At 42.6% G+C, this 10,311-nt stretch overlaps 1 pseudogene; it reads right to left on the reverse strand.

Annotated features, from left to right (window-relative positions):
- Window positions 1–397: 397 nt before the first annotated feature.
- Window positions 398–2,525, reverse strand: LOC102867827 (annotated as a pseudogene).
- Window positions 2,526–10,311: the final 7,786 nt, after the last annotated feature.

Genomic DNA, 10,311 nt, shown 5'->3' on the forward strand with positions numbered 1-10,311 from the left:
TCAGGCCTTGAACCCATGACCTGGATGGAGACTCAGGGAGGTTGGTCAGGTAGAGTCCAATAAGATTAGATCAGAAAAGGAGCCCACGACCTTTGGGGGGCCCAAAGGCTGAGGCAGGAAGGCCAGGGGCCTGCTGGGTGAAGACTAGTGCGTGACTTGTAAAGGTTCAGTGACCAGGGCCACAGGGAGGGAGGGCTTCCAGGCCCCTGGTCCACAGCTCAGGACAAAAAAGTAGGAGCAGATCACCATCCCAAGAAAGACCCTGCAGAGAAGCGCTTCAGAGGGCACCGAGTCGTCGAGAAGACTCATAGCTCCCTCCGCTCAGGCGCGGTCCTGTCTGGCCCAGACAACTGCACCTGAGGCGCTCAGATGAGGAACTGCACTGGGGTGAAGGTGGCTAGGCCAGCATGTGGTCTGTGGTAGGGTAGTAGGGCCTGAGGCCGTCCCGGTAGGTGTCAGTGGGGATTGTCCCCGTCCATGTCCATGTGCATCTCCAGGGGATCCAGGGTCACATTGCTCAGTACATGAGGTGGTAGGTGGCATTCATATCACCCGCATACGGTTCGTTGATGGGGATCATGCTCTGGGCATCCTCCCAGGCAGCTGGGTCATGCTTGAAGAGACAATTGGTGAGCTTCACAGAACGTGCTTGTGGTAATCTGGGTTTTTGTCCTCGGTGATGCGGAACAGGACAGCAGCTGCGTAGGTGGCTGTGCCCTCCTTTCGGGCGTGCAGCTGGTCCATGAGAGGTTCAGGAGCCCCATCAACATTTATGGCATCGGCTGCCTCCTTGTCTTGGGCCGGCTCGCACAGCACCCCTGCAGCCATACGCTGAGTGTTCTCCATGGATGAGTACAGGAGCTGCACAAACAGGGGGAGGGCGTTGAGTCGGAAGATCTCCATGTGGTTTATGGTGTCACGGGCGAGGATGCGCAGGGCCCCAGTGCAGCCCTCCACAATCTCCTCCATTCTCACACAGTCCGTGTAGGGCTGCTGTGTGTCTGCAGCCACATGGTGCTGGGTATCCTGGTGGGCCTTGACCAGCAGCTGGAATGAAGTGGGGGATGACCGCTGCCTCCTGCAGTGGGGCACGGTTGGTTGAGCACAGGGCGAGATTCCTGATCAAGACAATGGTTGTCTTGACCAGTGGCCATTGGTTGGACAGTTTGACGATGGCTAGGACACCACAGTTGAAGTGCATGGAGTTCTGGGCCGTCTCAGCCTTACCGTGGAGGCTGGTGAGGTGGCACAGGGCACAGGTGGCCCACTCCATGATGTCATCCTTGTAGCCAGTGTGCAGAATGGCATGGATGAGCACCTTCACTCTGCTGTTCTTCGTCACCAGCGTCTTGTTCTTACTGTTGCTGCAGGTCAGGTTGGAGAGCTAGCCTGTGGCACAGGTGAGGACATTGATGTCGTCCACACTCAGCTGGTTCACCAGAATCTTCAGGACACTCTCCAGCCCCTCCTGCTTGATGGCCACATCCGAGAGGTTACACAGGGTCCAGAGGCGGTTCTGTACGAGGCAGGGGCTGTTGCTACTCAGGTGCTTGCCAAGGACCTGCATCCCACGAGCCTCCACAATGGTGAGCTTATTGCTGAGACACACAGACAGCACCTTGAGCACGCAGCTGGTGGTCCAGAACAGCTTCTCATGACTATAGTCTTCATCATCTGCACCAGCAGGGGCAGGCAGTCAGTGGTGATGGTCAGGAACTTGGGGTTGTTCTTGCGGAGCAGGTGTACCATCTTCTGCAACCTGTCTGCCAGGTGCACTTGCTATTTTAGCACCCTCCTGGTAGAGCCATAGGTTGTGCAGGGTGGTGATGGCAAGGAAGAGGACTGACTCCACGGGGGAGGTGAGCATGTGGACCAGGGCAGGGATGCCGTCTGACTTGAAGATTCCTAGCAGTCCCTCGTGGTGGTGGGGCAGGTTGTGCAGGATGCTGGTGGTGCAGCGGGCCATGTCTAGGTCACTGGTTTTCTGCATGATGTGGACCATGGCCGCCACCAGCTGGGGTGAACTGGTTCAAAATCATGGCCGCCCTGGTCACTACCACTGGGCCCTCATGGTTAAGCCGTTTGGTTAGCTCAGGCAGGGCCTGCGTGACCAGCTAGGCATCTTCCCGGTAGTTGATGAGGTGCACAATGGCTGACTTCAGAAGCTGGGATGGCTCGGCCAGCTGCTGCAGGTTGATGTTGATGGTCTGCCCCTCCACCTGGGTGATTAGCAGGAAGGAGCTGTCCTCATCACTCACACCAGGACACATGGCCTCCTGCACCCGCTTGGGTCTGGTCGTTGTGAATATCTGGCATTCCAGGTCACCTTGATTCTGGGCACCTCGGTGTAGGCGGTGGTCTTCTTGAGCGTGTACTAGTCCCCACAGGCATCTCCATGATGCCCTTGCTACTGACAGAGGACACTGACAGGTGTTGGCACCTGATTGGATGTCAGTGTCATAGCTGTATGTCTGCTGCCACTCGGTCACCTTGACAGGCTGTTCAATCAGTTTCAACACTTCCATTGTGATTGCTGCTTGTGTGCCTAGCCGGGCTGAAATTGGGCCCAACCCGGGCTGGCTAGGCCAGCTAACTGAGCTGGACACGCTCTGGCAGAGGCTTCTCCTGACTCTGGCCAAGGCAGCAACTCAGTAACAGAACTGAGAAAGCATAATACTTATATCTCTAAAGATTTTGACTCAGAGGGTATTTTGAATATCATTCCAGAGCAACCTGTTGGTCCGTATTTTTCTTTTGCAAAAAAATCTTGATAGCTATTTTCCTATCATATCAAGCAACATATTAATGGATTGATAAAGAGCTCATAGAGTTGTTTTGTCTGTACAAATGAGAAACTTCAACTTGTTGGATTGAGATTTTGCCCCAATGACTAGTTTTGGGATCTCCAATATTGCCCTTAAAGATTGTGCACAACCCGGTCTCTTATTGACTAATTGTCCCCTTTTCTGGCTGTGATGGTAATGTATCTGCTAGTTTTCCTGTGTATGTGACTCATGTTCTCTTTCCATTTAGTCAATTTCCTGACAAACTCTCAGCCTGAATTTTTTCCTTATGTCTCTACTTCATGCCATTTCCTTTATTTCAAAACACTCCTCAAATTTTCACATGACCTTTTCACACTAGCCTACCACCAGCTATGCTAACCAACTCTTTAGAATTTTAGACATTAATATTAAAAGTGATGCTAAAAGATTCCTTAAAAAATCTAGGAATAGGTTCTGTATCTATTTGCTGAAACAGTGCAATAGGTATGCCATCAATTCCTAGGCCCTTATTTTTCTTTTCCAATGCTTACAGTGTGGCTTGAACTTCTTTCTTCAGAACCATTGGTTCTAGATCCTATGGTACTTCCATCAATCAGTTTGGGTTGTTGTTGTGTTTTTGGGTTTTTTTGTACCATGATTCTTCCCTCTTCTATTGATATAGTCCTCCATCTTTTATCGATGCTTTCTGACTCATTGAAAAATTTCCCCATAGAATCATTCAGTATTGCAACTGGGGGCTTGGATTTCTTCATTATTTCTTTTGATTTCAGAAATTCCGAATGTATCTTTCCTTTTTTACTGTCTAACTCGTAACAGAAAATATATGGTTCACTGGTTCTCATGGCTGATAGCAAGAATGAGGAATTTAGTTTTAAAAAGACGAAGTGTAGGTGCACTGGAAAATTAAAATTGGAAAAAGAATAATTTATAACTCTTTAATTTCTTCCAGGTCATGCTTCAATGCTCAGTGAGGGATTTTGTATCCATTAATCATCCTAGAAATGACCATCTCCCTTCCATGCTGTATTCTCCATAAAGTTATCTGAAGAGGTAAGTATGGTGAAGCTTCGTTTCATATATTTTGGGCATATTGTCAGGAGCGATCAGTCCTTGAAAAGGACACCACGCTGGGAAAGGTAAGGGGTCAAAGGAAGAGAGGAAGACGTGTAGAGGACTGACATAGTGACTGTAACAATAAGCTTAAACATATCAGAAATTGTGAGGATGGCTCAGGATTGGACAAGTTTCAGATTTCTTTTTCATAGTGACTATGAGTCATAGTCAATTTGATGGCACCTAATAACACTTTAAATTTTTTTAGTTCCCTACATTTCTCCACAAAAATGTAAATTCCATGAGGACAAGGCTATTGCTTCTATTTTTATTTTTTGTCTAAGATGTTTATTCTTGTATCCTCAGTACCTAAACAAGACATATTGTAGGCATTCATTAAATATTTGAGTAGTGAATGAATGAATGTTCATGAACATTATTAGGCGCCATTGAATTGCTCTGGACTCATAGTGATCCAATGCATCAATGTCAAACTATTTCACATAGAGTTGCCCCAACTTTTAATATTCATGGAAGCAGATGGCCAGTTTTTTTTCCTGCAGAGTTGCTGGATGTGTTCAAACAACTAACCTTTCAGTTAGAAGCCAAATGTTTAGCTACTGAGCCACCAGGGCTCTTTCTAGGTAGTGTTAGAAGCTGTCCCAGGGTAGCAGAATAGCTGCATAGGGACTGTTGAGAATATCTAATGTCACCTTCAATCCACTCCGAGAGGTGCCATTTGCTCTCTTTCCGTCCTTTCCCTCTTTACAAACAGCTGCTCCTCTTGCTTTCCCGACTTTAATTTCATAATTTTATGGTGACTGTGGTTCTGAATCCTGGAAAAACTCAAAACCTCTGGGAATCCAACCTATAGTTTACTAACTGTACAAATAGACGCCCTGGTCAACTGCTTATTACTTTATATCTCCACAAGCCAGGTCACGGTGGACTTAAGCAAACAAAAAAACATGCTGGGTGTTTTGAATCTGAGTGATTACTCTGAATATTTTTCTTCACATCTAGTGTTAGAGAAGAGTTTATTGAACCTAAACATGAAAATGATTGTGAAGCCATACAAATATAAAATAAAATATAAATTTTTTTTTTTTTTGCATTTTGCTCTTGTATTCCTTCTATCTCTCACAGAAGAAATGAAACTACCTTTTTTTTTTTAATGCTTTTGCCTGTGCACTTGAATTCACGTCCTTTTAATTGATCTATGATTGTTCTACCTGGATTGTTGCAATTGCTCTCACACTGAGATCCTTGCCTCTGGCCCCCATTGCCACTCCAGCCAATTTCCACTGAAACAGGACTCTGAATACATCTCCCCATGTTTGTATTTAAGGAGCTTTGGCGGCATATATGTTGGGCTGCTAACCAGAGAAGTGGTATGCAAATTCACCAGGTGCTCTGAAGGAAACAGATGAGGCAATCTCCTACCACAAAGATTCACAGTCCTGGGAACGGATGAAAGGTCATCATGAGTCAGAATCAGCCCAGAGCAATGGGTTTATCTGTGTATTTATACGGACATTATCTATGTGATGATCTCATTGATGAGACTGTGAACCTAGGATTTAGAAGACTGTACTAATTTTTCAGTTGTCACATAAGAGCTCTAATAAAAATCTTACACTTCTTTCTCACATTCTATTGAATAAGCTCAAAATTCAAACTCATTGCAGTAGAGCCAGACCTGATTAATAGCTGATTCTTCTGTGGGTTACCAAGGCTAGAAATCACATGGGAGAAGATTTCCCATCTCTTTCCTGTGCAGTTTCTAGTGGAATGGAGCCACTAGAGAAGTGCTGCCTTTGGATTCATAGAGCAAGTCTCTGTGTACTAAGCTATCAAGAGTTCCTTTAACAGAATTGAAGAACTCAATGTTCTCCCACCAAACTCATTGCCTTGTGTCGAATCCAACTCAAAGGTGACCCGCTATTAGGTTTCTGAGGTTGTAAATCACTCAGGCGAAGATTACTCATCTTTCTCCCACTGAGTCACTGATCTATTGTATTGAGAAGGCTATGACACAAACAGAAGACACTGACAAAAGGTATTCTAATTGCAAATCACATACTTTATTGGGGAGTGCAAGTAGTCTGAAGCCCATTTATAATACCACATAAAATCAATCCAAAAGGTAAGATAGTAAGGGCAATCCAAATCTTAACAATCAATCAAACATTAACATCCCAACAATTAGGCCTATCAAATAATTACTCAAAACAAACAGAAGGCTCACAAAAGAAATGTTAGTTGCAAAATCCAGCAGGAAGTGCTGTAGTGAACGGAGAGATGTCAGTCAGCGAGGTAGTCTGTTCTCCTGATGCCTCTGATTTTTATGCATCCAGAGTGTCAGCATTTATGCCATTATTTTGTGGAGTAACTACAGTGCAGCTTTCCCAAAGCCAGGGTTCCACCAATCAGGATTGAACACCTGCTAGTCTGAATAACCCTCAGGCCTGCCTTTAACTGTTTTTGGTGAAACAGTCTTCTAGGGAGTGTAACCCTGGTGTGTCCAATTGCTGTACAGTGGTAACTCGTGGTTGCTGTGAAGCTGAACATTGTGACACTGATGAGTCAATTGTGAGAATGGTTACTCATAGTGGACAGTGTTTGGTGAAGCTTCCCGATTAAAACAAGCTTGGAAGCAGGAATGGCAACCACTTCCATAATAGCTTGCCTTTGGCAACCCTATGAACCTGGAGAAAGGAGGAAAGTTATACAGGTGTCCAGGACTTTCGTTCATAGGGTGGCTGTGTGTCACCTATGACTCAACGACACTTAACTACAACAATAGCCTGTAAAGTTCTGGTTGGAAATGTGGCTAATAAAAATTGGAGCATTTTAATAGCTAATCACAAGATTAAATACTTAGGAGTAAACCTAACCAGAAGCACAAAGGATCTGTTCAAAGAAAATTACAAAACATTATTACAAGAAACAAAAGGAGAACTGGAGAGGTGGAAGAATATCCCTTGCTCATGGATAGGAAGACTCAATATTGTGAAAATGACAATACTACCAAAGGCAATTTACACATTCAATACAATCCCAATGCAAATACCAATTTCATTCTTCAATGATATAGAAAAGGCAATCTCAAGTTTCATTTGGAATGGAAAGAGGCCCAGTATAAGCAAAGCACTCCTTAAAAAGAGAAACAAAGTACGAGGCATCTCACTCCCTGATTTCAACTCCTACTACACTGCTATGGTGGTCAAGACAGCGTGGTACTGGTACAATGACATATACAAAGATCAATGGAATAGAATTGAGAATCGAGAAATCAGCCCTGATTTTTGACAAGGAGATGAAATCCGTTAAATGGGGAAACTACAGCCTTTTTAACAAATGGTGCTGGAAAAATTGGAAAACTATCTGCAGAAAACTCAAGCAAGATCCACACCTCACTCCATACACAAAAACCAATTAAAAGTGGATTATGGGCCTAGAACTAAAATCAAGGACTATAAACTTTATTAAAGAAAAGTTTGTAAGAATTCTAAAAGTCCTAATCCACAACATAAACAGTCTTCCAAGCATCCTGGAAAATCTACAACCAGGAGAGGATAAAAATGATGAATGGGACCTTTTAAGAATTAAATCCCTATGCACATACAAAAACTTCTCCAAAAGCGTAAAAAGGGAAGCCACAGAAAGAGAAAAAATATTTAGTAATGACATGTCTGACAAGGGTCTTATATCTAGAATTTATAAAATACTTGAGCACCACAACAAGATAAAGGTAAATAACCCAATTGAAAAATGGACACAGGATATGAAGAAGACATTCATATGGCCAACAAACACATGAAGAAATATTCAAAATCCCTAGCTCTAAAGAGATGCAGATCAAAACAACTATGAGATATCATCTCACCTCAGTAAGGATAGCAAAATTCAACAAAACAGCAAACAACAAATGCTGGCGAGGTTGTGGAGAAACTGGAACCCTTATTGGTGGGAGTGTAAAATGGTACAACCACTTTGGAAGGAAGGCTGTATGGTGCGTTCTCAAAAAGTTGCAAATAAAAATACCGTTTGACTCAGCAAGTCCACTACTGGGAATTTACCCTAAAGAAACAATAAGTGCTACCCAAGCAGATATATGCACACCCATGTTTATTGCGGTTTTTGTTCGCAATAACAAAGAGCTGGCAACAACCCAAGTGCCCATTAACAAATGAATGGATAGAGAAGCTCTGGTATATCCACACAATGGAATATTACACTGCATTGAAAAACAAGGAACTCATGAAATATTACGCAAAATGGATGACCCTGGAGGACATTATGCTGCATGAAATATCTTAGTCACAAAAGGACAAATATTGCATAGGACCACTGTTGTAAAACAGGACTGACATCAGGGTTGAAGGAAGACAGACAAGGAGGGGAGGAATGATGTATATTGCATTGAAACAGATGAGGGAGAGATCTGTTTAAAAGGGATATATGAATGGGTGTTCTTGTCATTACAGAGTCCAGAGTGAAGGCTGCATAATGGAGTGAACTTAGGGGGAGGGATTGCATAACAATGAAAGAGTTTTTCTTTTTCTTTTCAAGGAGAAGAGTGATTTGGGGTGGAGGGGGTAGACAGGGAGAAAAGTGCAACAATTAATGACTGAAAACTCCAAGTCTCTGTAATATTGTTGTTGTTATGTGCCATCAAGTCACTTGGGACTGTACAACAGCCCTAAACCCTGCTCTGTCCTGTGCCAATCTCACTGTCTGACACACCCACCCTGATTACCCCAGTCACTGAATCAATACACCTTATAGAGGGTCTTCCTCTCCTGCACTGTCTCTCCACCCTCCCAAGCATGATGTCCCTCTCCAAGACCAGTCCCTCCTTGCAACATGTCCAAACTATGTCAGATGAAGCCTCAGAATCCTTGTCTCCAAGGAGCAGCCTGGTTTAACCTTCTCTAGGATAAATCTGTTTGTTTTCTTAGCAGTCCATGGTACAATCAATACTCTTCTCCAGCACCACAGCTCAAAGGCATCAATTCTCCTTCTATCCTCCCTAGTCATTTCCAACTCTCTGATGCATAACAAGTGACTGCAAAAACCATGGCCTGTATCAGGTGTATCTTAGTCTCCAGAGTGACATCATTGCTCTTCAGTACTTTGGAGAGGTCCCTAACAGCAGACTTTCCCCACCACAATACTTATTTTAATTTCCTGGCTTCTTGTGCCAAGAATGTTGACTGTGGAGCCAAGTAAACTAAAGTTGTGAACAATCTCAATCTCTTCACCATATATGATGCTTCCAGTTGGTCTAGTGGTGAGAATCTTTGTCTTCTTGATATTGAGCCTCAATCCATGTTGTCTCTGTAAACTTTCTTTAAAATGAATAAAAAATAAAATAAATGAAATTAATAAATTTAATAAAAAAAAAATTGGAGCGTTTTAGTTCAATATAGCACATTTGACCTCTAGACCTAATTTTAGCATTCTGATTAATGCATTCATTTTCTGGGCCTGATATAGCATTTTTTTCCATTAACATTTAGTCCCTGGGCCCATTTAGCTCAGGTCAAACAAGCCTGAAACTTCTCCTCTTGGCTATCTCTTATCTGACACACACTTACTTCTGACATGCTAAATCTTTAGCTTTCTAAGATTCATCTATATTCCTAAAATATGTTCTTAACACTGACACACTTTCTTAATAATTTCTAACATTCTAAACTGTAGCTTTACCAGCTTCATTCTGTATTTTACAATATAGACTTTTTAAGATATATTTTATAAAATATTCTTAACACTACCATAAATTTGCTTAATAACTTCTAATATTCTAAACCTAAACTTCTTTCTAGATTTCTAACAATATTCGTCATGACAATACAGTTTTACCTCACTTCACACAATACAGCAAATATAATCCTTTCTAAGTCAAATGACTAATTTCTGCTCTCAGCTTAATAGACTCCATTCTGTTTTTCTAACAGTACACTCAACATATATTCACCAGAGAGTAGCAACCTTTAGCTTAATAATGCAACTCCGTAGGAACTCCATTCACACTCACTTAAATGTTATTTCAAGTCCTTTGTGATTTTACTCAATCTGCTTTTTTAAAAAAACAAAACAAACTTCTATTTTCTACTTTATGCTTTCCATACTGCCTAGAATAAGAAATTATATGAAATATTCTGAGATGTAGTGAACATTTTTACAAATTTTTTTCAAATTGTTGTTGAATTTCTTTTGGATTGACCTATTCTTTGGTGATCCATACAGTCAAATGCATTTGCACAGTCAATAAAGCACAAATAGACATTCTTTTGATATTCCTTACTTTCAGCCAGGATTGATCTGACATCAGATGATGCCACGGCCTCTTCTAAATCCTGCTTGAACTTCAGGCAATTCCCTATCTATGTACTGTTCTAGCCATTTTAAAATTATCTTCAGCAGTATTTGGCTAGCATGTGAAATCAGTGATATTATCTGA

The sequence above is a fragment of the Elephantulus edwardii genome, unplaced genomic scaffold (assembly GCF_000299155.1).
Source record: "Elephantulus edwardii isolate Elephantulus edwardi_28Jun2011 unplaced genomic scaffold, EleEdw1.0 scaffold00056, whole genome shotgun sequence".
NCBI classification, from domain to species: Eukaryota; Metazoa; Chordata; class Mammalia; order Macroscelidea; family Macroscelididae; genus Elephantulus; species Elephantulus edwardii.